This window comes from Narcine bancroftii, chromosome 9 (assembly GCF_036971445.1).
Source record: "Narcine bancroftii isolate sNarBan1 chromosome 9, sNarBan1.hap1, whole genome shotgun sequence".
Classification (NCBI taxonomy): domain Eukaryota; kingdom Metazoa; phylum Chordata; class Chondrichthyes; order Torpediniformes; family Narcinidae; genus Narcine; species Narcine bancroftii.
In genome coordinates, this window is record NC_091477.1 from 20,035,990 (window position 1) to 20,055,145 (window position 19,156).

Below are 19,156 nucleotides of genomic sequence, written 5' to 3' on the forward strand. Positions count from 1 at the left end.
TAAGTAACCCTCCCATAGTATAGAAATAGTGAAAGAGGTTCATGATTTTGACAAGGTTTCTACCATGCTGTACTTTTTTTAAAAAATGAGCTGATATATGCATCATTGTTTACATATGGTTATATAGTTCATCAAATAAATTATATGCAGTAGTTTCATTCACTAGGATATTTAAACATAAATTTACAGCATGGAAACAAGCCCTTTTGGCCCATGAGACCATTCCGCCAAGTTCCACAAAACAATTGACTCCCAGTACATTTTGAAGGGTGGGAGGAAACCGGAGCACCCAGAGGAAACCCACGCAGACACGGAGAGAATGTACAAACTCCTTACCAACAGCGTCAGGTTCGACCGCAAATCTCTGGTGCTATATAAGTGTTGCGCTAATTGTGCCAGGCCTTATATAAAGATATTGTAGGAAGCTATAAAAGTAATTGGAAAAGTGATTCATTAATTCAAGTGAAGGCAAGATGAAACAGAATTTTCTGTATGATCTGGTTTCCCCAGGTCATGCATGGTGCAGCATATTGATGTTAAGGATTGCTTGTTTTTCACTGAGAATTTTTTTTTGTAGTCTCCTTATAAAAATTGTCACTCACTGCTCTGTCATTTCTTATAGCCCACATAGACAAGCCATTGCTTCTCCACTTATCTGAGAAATAATGCTGGAAAAATTCCTCTTCCTCCTGCTTCCCTTGCTCAAATACACCTCTTCACAGCCTGTCCCCTCAATTCCACCATCTCTTAATTTCACCATCTCCAAAGCTTCTGATTTCAGGATGAGATTTTCTCTTCCTGAATATCCGAGATGTCCTCCTTCTTCAAATACAGTGCCCTTAACTCCATCTCCTCTATTTTCTACACATCTGCTCTGGCCCCCTACACAATTCTTCTTGTCCTCACCTACCACCCATCCACCCTCTGAATCCAACATATTATTACCCACAATTTCAGGCACCAACAAAACGATCCCATCACCAGACTCACCTTTCCCCTCTCCTCCCCCCGCCCGCCCCCCCCCCCCACCGCCCCCCACCATCCGCTCCTTCCAGGACTCCCTTACCCACTGATCCCTTCCCACGAATCACCCACTTGGTACCTGCCTATGTGACAATTGGAAATGTTATATTTGTACCCACCCCTCCTCACCATTGGGGCCCCCAAACAGTCCTTCCTAGTGAAGCAGCACTTTACTTGATAATCTGCGAGGGTCATCAACTACATCCAGTGCTCCCATTGTGGCTTCCTCTACATTGGAGAGACTGGATGCAACTGAGAGATCAGTTCATTGAGCATCTTCTCTCTGTCCACTGTAATAATGGGAACCATTTCAATTCCACACTGACATATCTGTCCTTGACCTCATGCACTGCCAAACTGAGGGCACCTGCAAATTTGAGGAACAACACCTAATATTCCAACTGGATACTTGCCAACCAGTTGGCATTACCATCAACCTCCAGTTTATGATAGGCCTTTCGAATGGCTTTCTCTCATTCCCTGTGCCCCTGTCTCCTTTCCATTATTCAGAAAGCAAGCCCCCTCCCTCTATCACTTCTCAGCTTTTCTCTCCTTTCCTCCCAGTTGTATTCACCTATGACTTCTTGCCTCTTGGCCTTTGCTCCTCCCACTGACGTCTCCCCTCCTGCCCCCAACATTTTTATTCAGGCGCCCAGGCGCATGCCTGCTTTTTGTTCATGACGCAGGGCTCAGGCCAAAAATTTTGATTATATCTCTCTGCTTTCTATAGATGCTGCATGAGTTTCTCCAGCATTTTTGGGCATTGTATTGCAATAAAAATGTCTGCAGATTTTCCTGTTTAGCTCCCTTGCTCCCGTGCCTCTTTGGGATCCACATTATGGAACAGGTCTGCGTGCTTATCTTCCTCAGGCCCAAAATAGAGTTATAGCATCACACAGCACAGTAAAGGGTCAGTAAAGGGTTCACCCTATCCATACTGACCTTTTTGCCCAACCACGTGTATCCATTTTGCTTGAGGTAAGACTGCATCCTTCTCTGCTTTGCCTATTTATCTTTTGCTAGTTTGTGCAGCCTGCAGATGATAGCAATGAAACTTATGCTTCAGACTGATGCAGGCAGTACACTTCATTTTCTGTACCTATGACCCTTTATTGGTAATTATATGGCTTTCTTATCCATGTTTAGCTGCTTTTGTTGGAAGTGTGTGCCAAGAAACTCATTTTCCATCCCTGCCAGATGTAACTAGCAAGTGAAGGTATCCAGTGATCAGTTCCCCTCAGGATGAATGTGCTTCCCAGAAATGTAGCTTTCATCATAAGGGACTTCTCATGATCCACAATAATCTGCGCATTGAGGGAGAGGAATTTACAATCAGTTCCTCACTAAAATTAGTGTAAATACAATTATTCCTGCAAATGTTCAAAGCCTTGGTGATCTCTATGATATAGCAGTGAACAGCAAATTATTAGACATGGCAGGGATCTACTGCACTTTCTTGGAAAGATCCTATGGGGAGGACATTGAGAGTTAACATTACTTGAGAACCTCAGAGAAACTCTGAGTGACTGAAGTTCTTCCTGCAGAAAATGACATTTCAGTGACAATCACCTCTGGAAAAACTGATTGGGAAAATATATTGTTCATTGGAAAGAACAACGATCTTGCTCTCAATGTCACGAAGATCAAGGAGCTTATTGTTGATTTTGGCTGAGTGACCACACACCTCTCTGCATTGATGGGACAGAGGTGGAGAGGGTTAGTTGCCGGGAGTCCATAATACAGAAGTCCTCACCTGGAGCCAACTCATCGAAGCAACTATGAAGGAGCCACAGCAACGGCTCCACTTTCTAAGGAGATTTGTTATGTAATTCAACACTCCAACAATTCTCTGCATGTGCTGTATAGTATTATGGTTGGTTGCATCAAACCCTGGTTTTGTAATTCAAATGCCAGGAAATGTGGAAGGCTGTAGAAGAAAGCAAACATAGCCAGGTCCATCACAGGCTACAACCTCCCATCTACTGAAGCAACCTATGTGTGGCATTGCCTCAAGAAGGCAGCCAACATCATAAAGGCCCCCATCATCCTGGTCACAGCTCCCTCCTTCTCACTGCTACTTCCAGGCAGAAGGTACAGAAGCTTGAAGACTAGGCCCTCAGCTTCAAGAGCAGTGTTAGGGAGGCCATTTCAAAGAAGGACATGGTCATAGGTTACCTTATATTACCATCATATATATATCAAGTGGCTTTTAAAAAAACTAAGATTTAAACGTTATGGCAAAAAGAACAGATGCAAACATACTGTGTGTGTAAAATATTCATATATAAATATATATTGTAACCCTATGACCATGTCCTCCTTTGGAATGGGCACACTCTTTCCAACAGCAATGAGGATACAGAGTAGTTTTAGAGGTGAATCAAATGACTAAGGCAAAACAGAGAGAAGAAATTATTGAAAAATATGAGGTGATGTATTTGTAGAAAAATAGTAAAAACAAATAATTTTTAAATAAAGAAAAAGTGAAAGGTGTTGACTTCAGAGAGATTGGTGAACATCATTCACTGAAGGTAAAGTGGGGTAAAGTAACCAACTGGGAAAACAGATGATTCTTCTGATTCTATTGAAACGTGACTTGTGTAAATTCATCTTGATCCAATTATGTTTATGAAACTACACTTGGAATCTTGTGTATAAGTCTGGTCTCCCAATCTGTGGGAGGATATAGAACATAGAGGACAACAGCACAGTACAGGTCCTTCAGCCCTAAATGTTGTGCAGACCCATACATTCCTTTTAAACAAAAGTATTAAACCCTCCCTACCCCTTAACCCTCTTTTTCTTCCATCCATATCTCTTTCCTTTGGCTTGGCTTTGCGGACGAAGATTTATGGAGGGGGTAAAAGTCCACGTCAGCTGCAGGCTCGTTTGTGGCTGACAAGTCCGATGCGGGATAGGCAGACACGGTTGCAGCGGTTGCAGGGGAAAATTGGTTGGTTGGGGTTGGGTGTTGGGTTTTTCCTCCTTTGCCTTTTGTCAGTGAGGTGGGCTCTGCGTCTTCTTCAAAGGAGGTTGCTGCCCGCCAAACTGTGAGGCGCCAAGATGCACGGTTTGAGGCGATATCAGCCCACTGGCGGTGGTCAATGTGGCAGGCACCAAGAGATTTCTTTAGGCAGTCCTTGTACCTTTTCTTTGTTGCACCTCTGTCACGGTGGCCAGTGGAGAGCTCGCCATATAACACGATCTTGGGAAGGCGATGGTCCTCCATTCTGGAGACGTGACCCACCCAGCGCAGTTGGATCTTCAGCAGCGTGGACTCGATGCTGTCGACCTCTGCCATCTCGAGTACTTCGACGTTAGGGATGAAAGCGCTCCAATGAATGTTGAGGATGGAGCGGAGACAACGCTGGTGGAAGCGTTCTAGGAGCCGTAGGTGATGCTGGTAGAGGACCCATGATTCGGAGCCGAACAGGAGTGTGGGTATGACAACGGCTCTGTATACGCTTATCTTTGTGAGGTTTTTCAGTTGGTTGTTTTTCCAGACTCTTTTGTGTAGTCTTCCAAAGGCGCTATTTGCCTTGGCGAGTCTGTTGTCTATCTTGTTGTCGATCCTTGCATCTGATGAAGTGGTGCAGCCGAGATAGGTAAACTGGTTGACCGTTTTGAATTTTGTGTGCCCGATGGAGATGTGGGGGGGGCTGGTAGTCATGGTGGGGAGCTGGCTGATGGAGGACCTCAGTTTTCTTCAGGCTGACTTCCAGGCCAAACATTTTGGCAGTTTCCGCAAAACAGGACGTCAAGCGCTGAAGAGCTGGCTCTGAATGGGCAACTAAAGCGGCATCGTCTGCAAAGAGTAGTTCACAGACAAGTTTCTCTTGTGTCTTGGTGTGAGCTTGCAGGCGCCTCAGATTGGAGAGACTGCCATCCGTGTGGTACTGGATGTAAACAGCGTCTTCATTGTTGAGGTCTTTCATGGCTTGGTTCAGCATCATGCTGAAGAAGATTGAAAAGAGGGTTGGTGCGAGAACACAGCCTTGCTTCACGCCATTGTTAATGGAGAAGGGTTCAGAGAGCTCATTGCTGTATCTGACCCGACCTTGTTGGTTTTCGTGCAGTTGGATAATCATGTTGAGGAACTTTGGGGGGGCATCCGATGCTCTCTAGTATTTGCCAAAGCCCTTTCCTGCTCACGGTGTCGAAGACTTTGGTGAGGTCAACAAAGGTGATGTAGAGTCCTTTGTTTTGTTCTCTGCACTTTTCTTGGAGCTGTCTGAGGGCAAAGACCATGTCAGTAGTTCCTCAGTTTGCGCGAAAGCCGCACTGTGATTCTGGGAGAATATTCTCGGCGACACTAGGTATTATTCTATTTAGGAGAATCCTAGCGAAGATTTTGCCTGCAATGGAGAGCAGCGTGATTCCCCTGTAGTTTGAGCAGTCTGATTTCTCGCCTTTGTTTTTGTACAGGGTGATGATGGTGGCATCACGAAGGTCCTGAGGCAGTTTTCCTTGGTCCCAACAAAGCTTGAAAAACTCATGTAGTTTGACATGCAGAGTTTTGCCGCCAGCCTTCCAGACCTCTGGGGGGATTCCATCCATACCTGCTGCTTTGCCACTTTTCAGTTGTTCGATTGCCTTATATGTCTCATCCTGGGTGAGGACCTCATCCAGCTCTAGCCTTAGGGGCTGTTGAGGGAGCTGGAGCAGAGTGGAATCTTGGACTGAGCGGATCTCCCCTACCTCCTCCACCTCCAGGCACATGCTGCCTCCTTTATCCATTAGCAGCCCCAACTTCATTCTCATCATCTTCGTGTTCTTTATTTACATATAGAACACCTTGGGCTTCTCCTTAATCCTACATGCTAAGGCCTTCTCATTCCTCCTTCGAGCTCTCCTAAGTCCTTGCTTAAGTTCCTTCCTGGCTATTATATACTTCTCACAAGCCCTTGCAAAAGGAGTGGAATTAATAATTCCTTAAATGGGGACCATTCTATGAAAGGAAACCAAACAGAATTGATTTGTACCCTTTCGACTTTAGATTTCACTGAAACCTATAAAAACCCTTAGGAAACGAGAAAAGGATGAAGTTTTCACTAATTGGGATCGTTAGATCAATAGATGCAGTCTCATGTAAGAAGTTGGCATTTCATAATTAAGATGAGGAGAAATATCTTCCTTTGGAAGTTGTTGAACATATTCAAGACAGATTTTTGTACATTCAGGAAATCAAGGAATACAGGGTTAATGCAGAAAGTCGATTATCAAAGAAAGGATCATTGATGATCTTATTGAATAATGGAGTAGCAACAAGGGGCCAAATGCTTGTGTTTCTTACATTTTAAAGTTCAACTTTCATGTCATACAACCCTGAGATTCATTTTCTTGAGGGACCAAGCAGAATTTCTACTTACCAGTAGCTGTAAACTACTCAAAAAAATATGTTTGTATTCAGAAGAGAAAAAAATATAAACAAACTGACTGTACAACACAGAAAAAAAGCACAATTAGTGAAGTGATAGGGTGGCACTCTTAGCATAATGGGTAGTGTGTGGCGGCTCACCACTCGGCAGGCGAACTGGCCCCGCTTGTAAGTCACGCGGCGGGGAAGCCGGCCAAAATGACGTCATCGGGAGATTTCCCTTCCTCCCAGCACGGGGCTCATAAGCCAGCGCTGTGGGACCACGTGACGCCCGGGTGAGGTCAGTGCCCTCCAGCGCGTTTCTCAGCCAGGTCCGGGCTGGGAGTATAAGTGCAGCCCAGCAGCCTGCAATGAACTAGTCTGCTCACTGAGCTCAACCCGTCTGGTTGTGTGTGTTATTGCAGGAGGAGTGTAGCCGCCGCTACAAGTGCAACATTTTTATAGCACCAGCAGTTCAAATCTGGCACTGTCTGTCAGGAGTTTATACATTCTCCCCATGACTGCATGGATTTATTCTGGCGGACTGCTTTCCTCCCTCCCTCCGAAACATACTGGGTTTGAAGGTCAATTGGGTGTAACTGGGCGGCACAGGCCTGTAGGCCAAAAGAGCCTGTTACGGGGCTGCATGTCCAAATTTAAATTTAGTAATAAATAACATGCAGAGAGTCCTGCAATGAGTCTCTGGTTTTCCATTTTATACCTGTTCATCTGCAGTTCTTCAGTTTCCATGGAGAGTGGCTTGCCACTTTATTTTTTTATGCTTTTTTTTTCATAAATTTTCCAAACCTCCCTCCTTTAGAACATTTAATTTTTACATTTATTAAAATGTTCCAAAGAAGAATCACTTTTTTGGCATCAAAGATTTATTTTGCTGTTTCAAAGCATTCATGCATTAATGTTTCAGGTCAAGCAGTATGTTTGTCATCATTGAGGCCTTTGACTGCAGTTGTGCTGTATTTCATAGTTTTATTTCTCTTTGGGGGATTTATTAATAAATGGTTACATACTAATTTAAGGAATTTGCAGAAAATATGTCATGGAAAATCCAGCAATTAATTCGGATTCAGAGGCTAGTGGTGGTTGGGAATCCCAAAATATTCAGAGGCCTGGGAGACTATTACACAATGTAGGGGAAACCCAGTTTCGTGTTGTGAAGCAATGCAGTCAAATTTCAAGAGCATAGCGGTCGAGGTTATGTTGGATTCATATTATGTTGTGTTGAGACTCGAGTGTGCAGGAGGAAGGTGAAAAATAAGTCAGTGATGTTATCAGGACAATTGGAACAAATCGTTGGAACAGAGAAGGGATGCTGCATTTGTTCTCCCACATGAACCAAGAGGAATTATAAACTTCCTGAAATTGTTTAGTTTGCTTGTGAATATCTGTGCCGGCAACTCCTTGCTAGTTTTCCTGTGTGATCGCGGCAAGCAAGCAGTGTCTGAAAATGAGCTCCTACCTGTCCCTCAAATCTAAAAAAAAATTATATGATTCTTCTGTTTCCATTGCTCTATTCCCTGTCCATTTATAAAGCTACCTCCTTACCCTATCACTTATCAGCTTTTGTTCTCCTCTGCCCTCCCATCCATATCTATCTATGACCTCTTGTCTGTTGGCCTGTGCCTGTGCCCCTGCCCCTTCTTCCCCCCCCTGTAGTGAGCTGAGGTAGCAGCAAGCAAGAACAAACTCAAAAGGCTATACAACACGCTTTTTTCCAGTATAAGTCTGAACACCAGTTCATGCCTTGGTGGCTCCCTGTGTGACTGGCTCAGGAGGGGCCGGCTCAGGTTTATATTCAGGTCAGCTAATTGATAGCCAGCCAGGTGGAGTCAGCCCCTTAGGTGGTCTTCCTGCAGGTACAGAGATCATCCCTGCAGTAGGCTTCTGGTCGTATCACCACATTCACACTCTTCTTAAAATTAGGTCCCGACGGGACCAGGGGGTCAGTAAAGCAGTGCCAGGTGGTATTTACAAATTCAGGTGGTCCGGAGGACGTCAGAGTCTCTGGGATCATCTCAGGGTTGACTCCTGGTCAAAGGTCCGTGAGGGCATGGTTGCCTGAGGTTTGGCAGGGTCTGGTCTAGCCGTGGCAGGTGTCACTGTGGGCAGTGTGGTGTCTATCTGTATGTCTGTCCGCGGGGTTGGGGGGGAGGTGGCCAGGTGGGTCTCGTCCGCTAGGAGTGGGGCCCAAAAGAGTGGCGGAGCAAGGAGGTTGGCCCCTGAATCCTCAGTGGGCCAAGGGTACCCATGGTGGGGAGGTTGGGCAGGGCAGTCGTGATGCTGGGGGGATGGGGCCCCTGCTGCTGCTGCCAGATTGCTGGTTGAGACAGTGTCCTCATGGCTACTGGGGTACCTGATGTAGGCGTAGTTGTGGTTGGCGTGGAGGAGGAGCACCTGCTCAACCAGCAGGTCAGACGTGGGCCTGCACATGTTTGCGGAGGAGCTCTGGTCCCAGAGATGTGAGCCAGGCTGGGAGGGAGACCCCAGTCACCAATTTCCTGGGGAATGAGAAAAGGCGCTCGTGAGGAGTCTGATTAGTATTCGTGCACAAGAGTGACCTAATTGCATGGAGTGCCTCAGAGAGGGTCTCTTGCCAGTAGTCAATGGACCAGCTTGTGGATCTCAGAGCCAGAAGGACTGCCCTCCATCTCACTCTGTTTCTGTGCTCCTTCTGCCTGTTCCCGCTTGGGATATAGTTAGCCTCCCATCACCACAGTCACCCCACACCCCAACCCCCCCATACCTTCTTATTCAGGTGCTTCCCCACTTCTTCCTCATGCCTTGACAAAGAGCCAAAAGTATTAGTTATATATCTTTGCTTCCTGTGATCGTTGCATCTTGACCACTTTTGTTTATTACACTAAATTCACAGTGTCTGCAGACTTTCCTGTTTAACTGCCTGGAATAATGCTTATGCCTTTGAATTGCAGGGAGATAGGTCGCGGGCTGAAGGCATTTTTGCAACATCATCAGCCTGCCCTTAGCCAGCCGCTTGCAGCGACAGTACATTCATTTTGTTTGGCGGATTGTAGCACTCACCGATGATCCTTTCCTGAGATGGATTGTAGTCGGCATCTTTGAGCTAGCCACACTGCATTCATGGAGGAAAGTCTCCTGATATATGGACGGAGAATATCCACCTTTACTCTTGGGCTTTTTCACTGCATGAAAGTGCCTACTGGCTAACCAGTAGATTGGGCGTCCGGTGAGCTGGTTAAGGAAGCCGTTTTTGCCTTTCATGCTGGACCGCTGTTAACTGGTTCTCTGTGCCTTTTCACCACTCATCACAAGGCATCCCCGGGCATAAGGGATTCTATCCTTCACCAGTGATGTTTGAGTGGCGCATTGAGCGATGGTGGACCTGCCCTAAATCCTGTATTATGATCTTGTATTTAAACAAAATTAATCATGTCTAATTATAACCTAATTAAGCATTATGTACTGCACAGTATGAGCCCTTCAGCCCCTGTTGTTGTGCCAACTTTATAAACCTTTATAATTTTGTAAAAGACCGTGGGAATATATAGCTGCACAATTTATAAACACCGTGGGAAAGTCCTAGTGACAACTGCGCACAATTTTTAAAAACTGTGGGAAAAACCAATGGCAGACTTGCCCTCCCAGAATTCCGTGCGGCAGGGTAAGTGCTGTATGCACGGAGTGCTCATGGAGGGGGTTCTCTGCCACATGGAAGGGCAGATCCGTCATCTCTCTCTCCCACTGCAACTTTTCCATAGTTCTTTATACATTTATAAATGTTTAAATAGGTCAGGAAAGTTTATACCTTTTTAATCTTTTTACTTCCTTCACATTCCTGCGTTCACGCCAAAACGTAATCAACGTGTCACTACTTTATCCCAGGATAGCCTATATCCTTTCTTGGTCGTCCTTCAGTTCGAAGAAAACACGTTGTTGTGCAGTTCATCTGTGAACATGAACGTGACTTTGCAGTCCCAAAGAACTACCCAGTTGTCTGGGATGCTGCCGGACATCTCTGCTGCCCCAGGTACAGAGATGAAGGACTACTGGTCCAAAGGCCGCTTACGTGAAGATTTGTGACTACAACTGCCAGTGATCATCTCCACCTGTTGCTTTTCCACTCTCCCATCGCTGTAGGACATAATGAGTTGGGTTAACAGAGATGAATCGCACAAGAGAAACCTATGCGTGGTGGAGTTTTAAGTGGAACAGCTGTTGCACAGGCAATCCCACTCCCTCGGCAGAAGAGACCTTGATCCCATGGCACAGACAACTATTATGACTGGAGATCTCTCTTGCTGCATTGGATGACCAGGACATCTAAGTGTCTTGTCATGCTCTTAGCCATGGCCAGACTTCATACGGAATAGACAGATCCCCTACCTCACCAAGGGTCGAAGACCCATCAGCTACCCTCACCTGGTTTGGCACATCTGCCGAGACGGTTTACCGTGGTGTGGCTGCTGCACGTGCTCCAACTACTTGAAGCCACAGATGAGAGCTGAACGTCAGGTAGGGACCAAAGATGGACAAGCTGCCTGAAAAGGGTGTGACAAGCACCCCCCCCCCTGCCAGAGGTGCTACCCCTCCCTAGATGCCCCATACACCTACCCCATTCACACTGTGCTAATCCACACGCAGGTGTCATCAGACGCCAGTGCTGATTAAAGTGCTTTCACACTGGACTGTTAACTGGTAGATTGACCATCAATTACTGGGACAAGGTGCCAGTGTGAAAGGGGCTTCTGTTTTGTATTTTGAACTGGTCTAGCTGGGTTTTTGTTCATGGTAGTGTAGCGCTATCGATCAACTACATTAGACTGAGAGCTGTGATTAATAGGCTTTAATCACCATAAGACATCAGCACATCTTACATGTTGCTGGCCTAGTTCCAAGTCAGGTACTGAGGGAGGAGTTTGGGTGTAACAGCCTTTATGAGGATTCTGAGGGGAGGAGTTTTAGGAGCAGGTGACAGGCCAGCCCATACAGTACATTCATACAGACAGTGCTAATAGCTATACCTTCTTTTAAAACATTCCGGCAGGGTGAAGTGAGTCAATGTCCATTACAGGTTCAGCCTGTCTGGTGGTCTTGTCTGTCATTGTGACCATCGCAGGGCTTGCTGTGCCTCAGCTGCTGGCTCCTGGGTGGTGTTTTGTGCATCAGGCTGTGTCTCCAGTGGTTGAGGAAAGTTAATAGGACAGTGGGGTTGCTCGGCGCAGGGCGCCGGTTGAAATTAGTGGGGCAGGCTAGCTGTTACCCCGCAGGTGGTCATAGGAAAGGGTCCCCTGCATGATTCAGGTCTCAGACAGAAACCGTGTCCTGCCACCCATCCTGGTCCTCCACGTAAGCGTACTAGGAGTTTGCATGGAGGAGGTGGTAGACCTTCTCAACCAGAGGGTGGGTCTTGTGGCTCCTGGTATGCCTCCAGAGCAGGACAGGCCCATGTTGCTGAAGGGAGGACTTACAGGACCAGGGGGGTTGGCCAGCCCATACAGTACATTCATACAGACAGTGCTAATAGTAATACAGTGGCCACCACAGTAAGAAGGTAAGACATGTTCCCTGAATCATCATAATGTTTTTCATTTTGATGTTTTGTTTTTAAAAACTGGGATAAGGATATTTTGAGAAATAGGTTCAGGTAATAAACCACAGATTGGCAATATTGGCGATGTGCATTTGCAATAATAATTGGAAAACAGCTCAATTGTTATGAAGACTCTATTTGGTAATACAATGTCCTTCAGGATTGTAAATCTGGTGTCCTTCAGTCTGGCCTGTGTCTGACGGCAACCCTTCCAGAGTTGTTGGTGCTAAAATGATGCAGTGTGAAAGGTTACAGAAGGACAATAATTGGTGATTGTTTCAGATCCTGAAAAGTCTTAAGTGTGAGGACCGAGATTTCATTGGTATCGGAGGAAGATACCAGTGCTGTTGTCCATCCCGCACTGAAACAAGTCTTATGAGGCAAGGTTAACAGAGCTGGGTCTTTTCTTTTTGGAGTGTAGAAGGATGAGAGGAGACTTGATAGAGGTCTACAAGATTATGAGAGGCATATAGGGTGGACAGCCGGCACCTGTTTCCTAGAGCAGGATCAGCATATGCCAGAGGATATATGTACAAAGGTAAGGGGGGATGTTTTGGGGAGACACCAAAGGAAGAAATAACAATAAATTGGGATCAGAGTTGTTCTATCAGACAGATGAAGCCTGGATTCAGGAAGGGAAAGTCATGTTATCCAAATGTACTAGAGTTCTTTGTGGATATAATGAGGCAAGGATCAGAGAGGAACATGTTAATAATTTGAACTTGGATTTCCAGGTACTTGATAAGAACAACTGTTTGAAAGAACTTCGTAAGGTAAGGATGCATGGCATTGGGGGTAAAGTATATACATGGATAGAGGATTGGTTAATCAATAGAAAGCAGATAGTTGAGATAAATAGGTTGTAAATCAATGATGAGCAGAGTGCTGGGCCAGCAACTGATCAAAGATATGCTAACAATTTGGAAAAGGGGACGAAGTGTACTGTATCGAAGTTCGCTGATGATATTAAATTGAGTTGAAAAGCAAATTGTGCATGAGGATGTGGAGAATCTGCAGAGAGATTTAGGTGGTTAAGTGAGTGGGCAAGGATCTGGCAGATCCTTGTTGGTATGTGTGAGTTTATCCAAGTTGAAAGAAAAACTAATCGATTAGATTATTATTTAAATGGTGAAAAATTGCAGTATGCTGTTATGCAGAGGGACTTGAGAGTGCTTCTACATGAGTAACAGAACGTTGGTTTGCAGGTGCATCAGGTAATCAAGAAGGCAAATGGAATGTTGAACTTCATTGCTAGTAGGATTGAATTCAAGAGGAGGGAGATTCTGCTGCAATCATACAGGATACTGGTGAGACAGCATCTGAAGTACTATATGCAGTTCTGAGAAAGGATATACTAATTTTGGATTCCAGAGATGAAAAAATTAGCCCATGAGGAGAGATTGAATCACCTAGGATTATCCTCACTGGAATTCAGAAGAATGAGAAGGGATCTTATAGAAACATAACAATGAAAGGGATGGATAAGAGACAGGAAATTTGGTTCTATGATCATTGAGACTAGAACTAAGGGACTAGATTCAGGGAGTACATTTAGGGACTTAAGGAGGAACTACTTTTTCCCAGAGAGTAGTGAATCTTTGGTATTCTCTGTCCAAATAAGTCATGGAAATTGCTTTATTAAATATATTTATGGCACAGTTAAATAGATTTTTGCAGAGTAGGGTAATGAGCTATGGGGAAAAGCCAGATATGTGGAGCTGAATACATGGCCAGATCGCCAATGATCTTATTAAATGGTGGAGCAGGCCTCCACCTGCTCCTATTTCTTACCCTCTTATAGAACACTACAGCTCCGAAAACAGGCTATTTGGCCCTTCGATTTTGTGCCAATCATCATGCCACTAGTCTAATTGACCTGCTCCCATTCCATAACCCTCCAGACCTCTCCCATCTCTGTATTTATTCAATTTATTCTTAAAATTTAGCCCACATTCACTACATCAGATGGCAGCTCACTTCACCCTCCCACCACTCTCTAAGTGAACAACTTTCCCCTAATGTTACCCTAAACCTTTCCCCTTTCAGCTTAAAACTATGACCTCGTATTTATCTCCCCAGTCTAAGTGGAAAAACCCCATTCACATCCACTCTGTCTATACTTGTCATAATCTTGTAAACCTCTATCAAAGCTCTTCTCATTCTTCTTCATTCCAAGGAATAAAGTCTTAACCTGTTTAATCTTTCCCCGTAACTCAATTCCTGAAGACCTGGCAACATCCTAGTAAATCTTCTCTGCACTCACTCAATCTTATTGCTATCCTTCCATTAGTTAGGTGACCAGAACTGCACCCAATATTCCAAATTTTGCCTCACCAATGTCTTAAACAACTTCAACATAACATCCCAAATCCTACACTTAATACTTTGATTTATAGATGCTACTATGTCAAAAGCTTTGCTTACAACCCTGTCCATCTGTTACACCATTTCAGGGAATTAAGTACAGGTATATATGATCCTTTATCCGGAACCCTTGGGGGACAGTGTGTTCCGAATTTCAGAAAGCCAGATTTAAACCAACCCGAATTGTGCTGACATATCCACCCACACCCCCTTCCAGTCATGCTGCCGTCTCCCCGCCAACCCCACCCCCCCGCTAGCCCGACTAGCGCTGCCGGTCTCCCCCCCCTCACGGCCCGACTTACGCTGCCGGTCTCCCCCCCCTCACGGCCCGACTTACGCTGCCGGTCTCTCATCCGCCCGACTCGCGCTGCCGGTCTCTCCCCCACTCCAGCCAGATTTGCACTGCCGGTCTCCCGCCCGTCTGACTCATGCTGCCGATCACCCCCCCCCCACCCCCTCCTGCTGGCCCAACTCGCGCTGCTGGTTTCTCTCCGGCCCAACTCGCACTACCGGTCTCACCCGCCTGACTTGCACTGCCACCTCACTCCCCACTTGCCAGATTTTGGAGCTTTCCGGATTTTAGGTGTCTGGATAAAGGATCGTGTACCTGTGTCTGTATGTCCAGATTTCTTTGCTTTACTGTACTCCTCAGTGCATGTCCTACCTTGGTTTGCCCTTCCAAAGTGCAACTCCTCACACTTGTCTGCGTTAAACTCCATCTGCCATTTTTTTGACCATTTCTCCTAGTTGGTCCAGATTCCTCTGCAAGCTTTGAAAGCCTTCCTCATCTGTGTTATCAGCAAACTTGCTGATCCAATTTCCCACATTATCATCCAGATCATTGATATAGACACCAAACCATAATGGTCCCAACACAGATCCCTGAGGCACACCACTAGTCACAAGCCTCCAGTCTGAGAAGCAACCATCTACTTCCACTCTGTTTTCTCCCACACAGCCAATGACAAATCCAGTTAACATCCTCTCCATGGATACCTAGTGTCTTAACCTTCTGAACTAACCTCCTATGTGGGATCTTTTCAAAGGGTTTACTAAAGTTCATTCAGACAATATCCACAGCCTTTCCTTTATCTACCTTCTAGATAACCTCCTTGAAAAACTCTACATTTTGTTACACTCTATCTACCACACACAAAGCCAAATTCACTGTCCTCAATCAATCCATGGCTGTCCAAATACCCATATATCCTATTTCTCAGAACTCCTTCCAATAATTTATCTACTACTGAAGTCAGGCTCACTGCCCTATAATTACCTGGTTTATTTTTGGAGCCTTTTTTAAACAGTGGGACAACATGTGCTACCCTCCAATCCTCTGGCATCTAACCCGTGGCTGAGGCCATTGGGTTTACCTTCAAGTTATCTGAAATGTCGTACATTTTTTACACCTCTCTGAATTATTCTCTTATCTCTCTCTCCCTCCAAACACATCAGGAGTAGGGTTCTTCTTGACTCACCCTACCAGCCTCTGCATTCAGTGTTTCATCCATCCTCTGTCATTCCCTACCACTAGACACATCTTCTCTTCCCCACCCCTTTTCACCATCCACTGGGATTGCTCCCTTCCCTTGTCTGCTTATCTTTCCCCACCCATGTCTCCATTACCCCTGGTGCTTTCCCATGTAGTGGCGCAAATTGGAAATTTCTCCTCCTTTAACACCATTCAGAGTCCCTTGTGTGAGGTAAAGGATCACATGAGGATTAACTCATATACTGCATTTGTTGCTCCGACTGTAGGGTTCTCTATTTTGGTAAGACAAAAAACAAGACTTGGGGAGAATTTCACATCACATCAATGCTTTGTCTGCAATGAAAATCTTCAACTTCTTGTTACTGTTCCTTCTATTCGCACACTGTCCTCTCTGCTGCCAGAGTGAGGCCCAATGTAACTAGAGGAACAACATGTCATATTTTGCCTGGGCAATCTACAGCCCTTTGGTATAAAAATAGAATTTTCTAATTTTGGTTAATGAGTCCTCTCTCTTCTTCTGCACCCCTTCTGCACTTCCCCCCGACCCCATTACCCTTGTTTTGTCTCTCCCCACCCACCTTCCCAGTCCATGCCCATTCTCCTGCCCCCTATCCTTTGGTTCCATTTCTCTCCACACCCATCTTCCCAATGGATTCTTCTGCATGCTCCCATTTTTCTTTCTACCTCCTCGCTTCTTTCTTGTTTCTCTTTCTATTAGATTCCTGCACCAGCAGACTTCATTTGATTACTCACTCCACCCTGTTTCTCTCTTCCTCCACCTGATTTGTTTGTTTAACCCCTTTCACAGTGCCAACAATCCTGGGAAGTGAGTAAAACTTACCGGGCATGCTGCACCTCAGGAACCTTTCCCATGGAGGGGGGGGTCCCGCCTCCAGCAGTAACAATGCGAGAGCAGGTTGTGCTTTCACACTGCCACAATGAGATTAGTGAGTTAACTCAGCCAGGCTCTGCTACTTGCCCCCACCAAATGTCAGAGCCCAGTTGAATTTAACTTACTCTGCCAGGTCGGAATGTTTCATATCACGTAATTATAGGGAATGGACCCACTAAATTAGCCGGTTAACCCACATGGAATTAGCAGAGGCTTGATCAGACTTGATGAAGGGTTTCAGATCAAAACCATTTCCATTCCTTTTCTCCCATCGATGCTGCTCGTCCTGCTGAGTTCCTCCAGCAAATTGTATTTTCCTCTAGTGGCTTGTTTTATGCTCTATATTCCACCATCCCCAGTCTCTTGTGTACTCCATTGTTCTTGAACCTTGCTGAACTGCTTTTTGAAAACATTTGGTTATATCAAACTGATGATTTGCAGTTATAATTTGCTCATTTAAAAGGTGTAAGATAGTCTAAGAGATGCTTAACTCAGGGTAGAGTGCATTTCAAAATCACTATGAAAAAGAACTTCAAGGTTGAGTGACTCCTGCAAGAGGAAGTATTTTAGTTACCTCCATTGTGGTAGATGACCAGCTAAACAATCCATGGTTTGCCCTTGTTTGAGATGTGTACTTGAGAAAAACACTCTCAAATTGGGACTTCAGTTTGCCAATCCCAACTGATAATTAAAATTCATTTCTGATGTTCAAAAGATGTACGAATAATAGAAATAGCCAAGTACTGATGTACTTCGTTTGGGTGAAATATTTAAGCAAGATATTAAATTTGCCATGTTAATCCTGCTTCTTGAATTGACCATGAATGTTTCCATGGCATGAGGAATAAGGCACTCTCCTAATGAATTTATCTCCTCTTGTTCAGCCAGAAAAGTTTCAAAGCCTATATGTTGTTTTTCTTTTATTTGCTGTATACAATCTAGTTGCAATATTTGGTCACTTGTAAGTGCTTGAAATTTTAAAGACCTAAATTTTTGTTTTGCTTTTATGCATTTATTGAAATACCAAGGATGTGTCATGGTTCTGGGATTTGTCCTTAGCAAACAGAGAGCTTTTTTTTTAAATCTTTGTTGGTTTCTATTATGATAAAGTGACAATATTATTTGGGCACCATAAATAGCCACACCTGACATTGCGGAATAACCTTTTTATAGTCACTTAGCATCTGTCCACATAATCAGTAACAGTTTCCCTGAAGAGCGCTTGATCAACCTTTACTTCCACTTGTTTTATTCTTTCCCAGCATCCACAGTCTGAAAGAGGAACTTACTACTTACAACCAGAAGTTTTGAAATGGTTATATTGACTGGAAACTTATTTTATGGAGGAATACTCCTCTGTTAAAAGAGTGAAGATTTTAAATTTAAATGTTTGCATTTAAATTTTTTTACATTTTTTTTAAATTTAGACATACAGCTTGACCCACAAGCCTGTGACACCCAAATACACCCAATTAACCTACAACCCCAGGTACATTTTTTTGAATGGTGGGAAGAAACCTGAGCACCCAGAGGAAATCCACATAGACATGGGTGGAACGTACAAACTCCTTAAAGACAGCATTGGATTCGAACCCTGATCTTGGTCTCTGGTGCTGTAACAGTGTTGCATGAACTGCTACACTGACCATGCCACCCTATGCAAACCGTAGGAGAAATGTTTGCTGAATTGCTTTTGAACAGGAAAATCTGCAGATGCTGAGATTGTAGTGCAATACATAAAAGTCCTGGAGAAACTAAGCAGGTCCCGCAGTATCCATAAGATGTAAAGGGTAACCAACATTTCAGGCCCGAGCCCTTCCTCAAGGATGAGCAGAAAGGAAGCAGGTGGGAATAGCTGCATGGCTACATTGAAAATGACTTTTTGCTGAGACATATGTGTGATATTTCTTCCAATCTACTAATCATTTACATTTCAGTTTGGCAGGATAAGAATGCATTGTGTTACTAAAAATAAATATGAATGAATAATAGGTTAAATATAAACAAGGTAAAGGCTACTTGTGCATTTTACATTGGTAAATCCTTGAAATGCTACCAATGAGAGAGACCAATAATGCTCTCCTTATTATTATTTTTCCATGGACTCGATCCTCTTTTATGACTGAAATTAATTTGTGAATTAACTGTAAGTGCTAAATGCTGACGGGCAGCTCATTAAGTCTGAGCTTAGGGAAAGGAAACCTGCTTGCATTTCTGGGAAACCAAACTGAAAAAAAAGCACTGAGAGTGTTGATAAGTCATGTTGGTAGAAGGACAAAAAATATTGCTGCACTGACAAACAAGTAATCTGGAAGGAAAGGATACATATGGAGGGGAAGCAAATGTTCTGAAATTTTTGGAATAGCCAACAGCGGCCCTTGTAGAAGCCAATGGTTTGGTTTCTCAATGCTTATGCTAACTGGTGGGGATTACTCTTCATTG

At 44.5% G+C, this 19,156-nt stretch overlaps 1 protein-coding gene across 4 annotated transcripts in view; it reads left to right on the forward strand.

Moving 5' to 3' along the window:
- LOC138743253 (long-chain-fatty-acid--CoA ligase 6-like) overlaps positions 1-19,156 on the forward strand; it is a 121,457-nt gene that overhangs the window by 3,888 nt on the left and 98,413 nt on the right. The window lies entirely within an intron of this gene.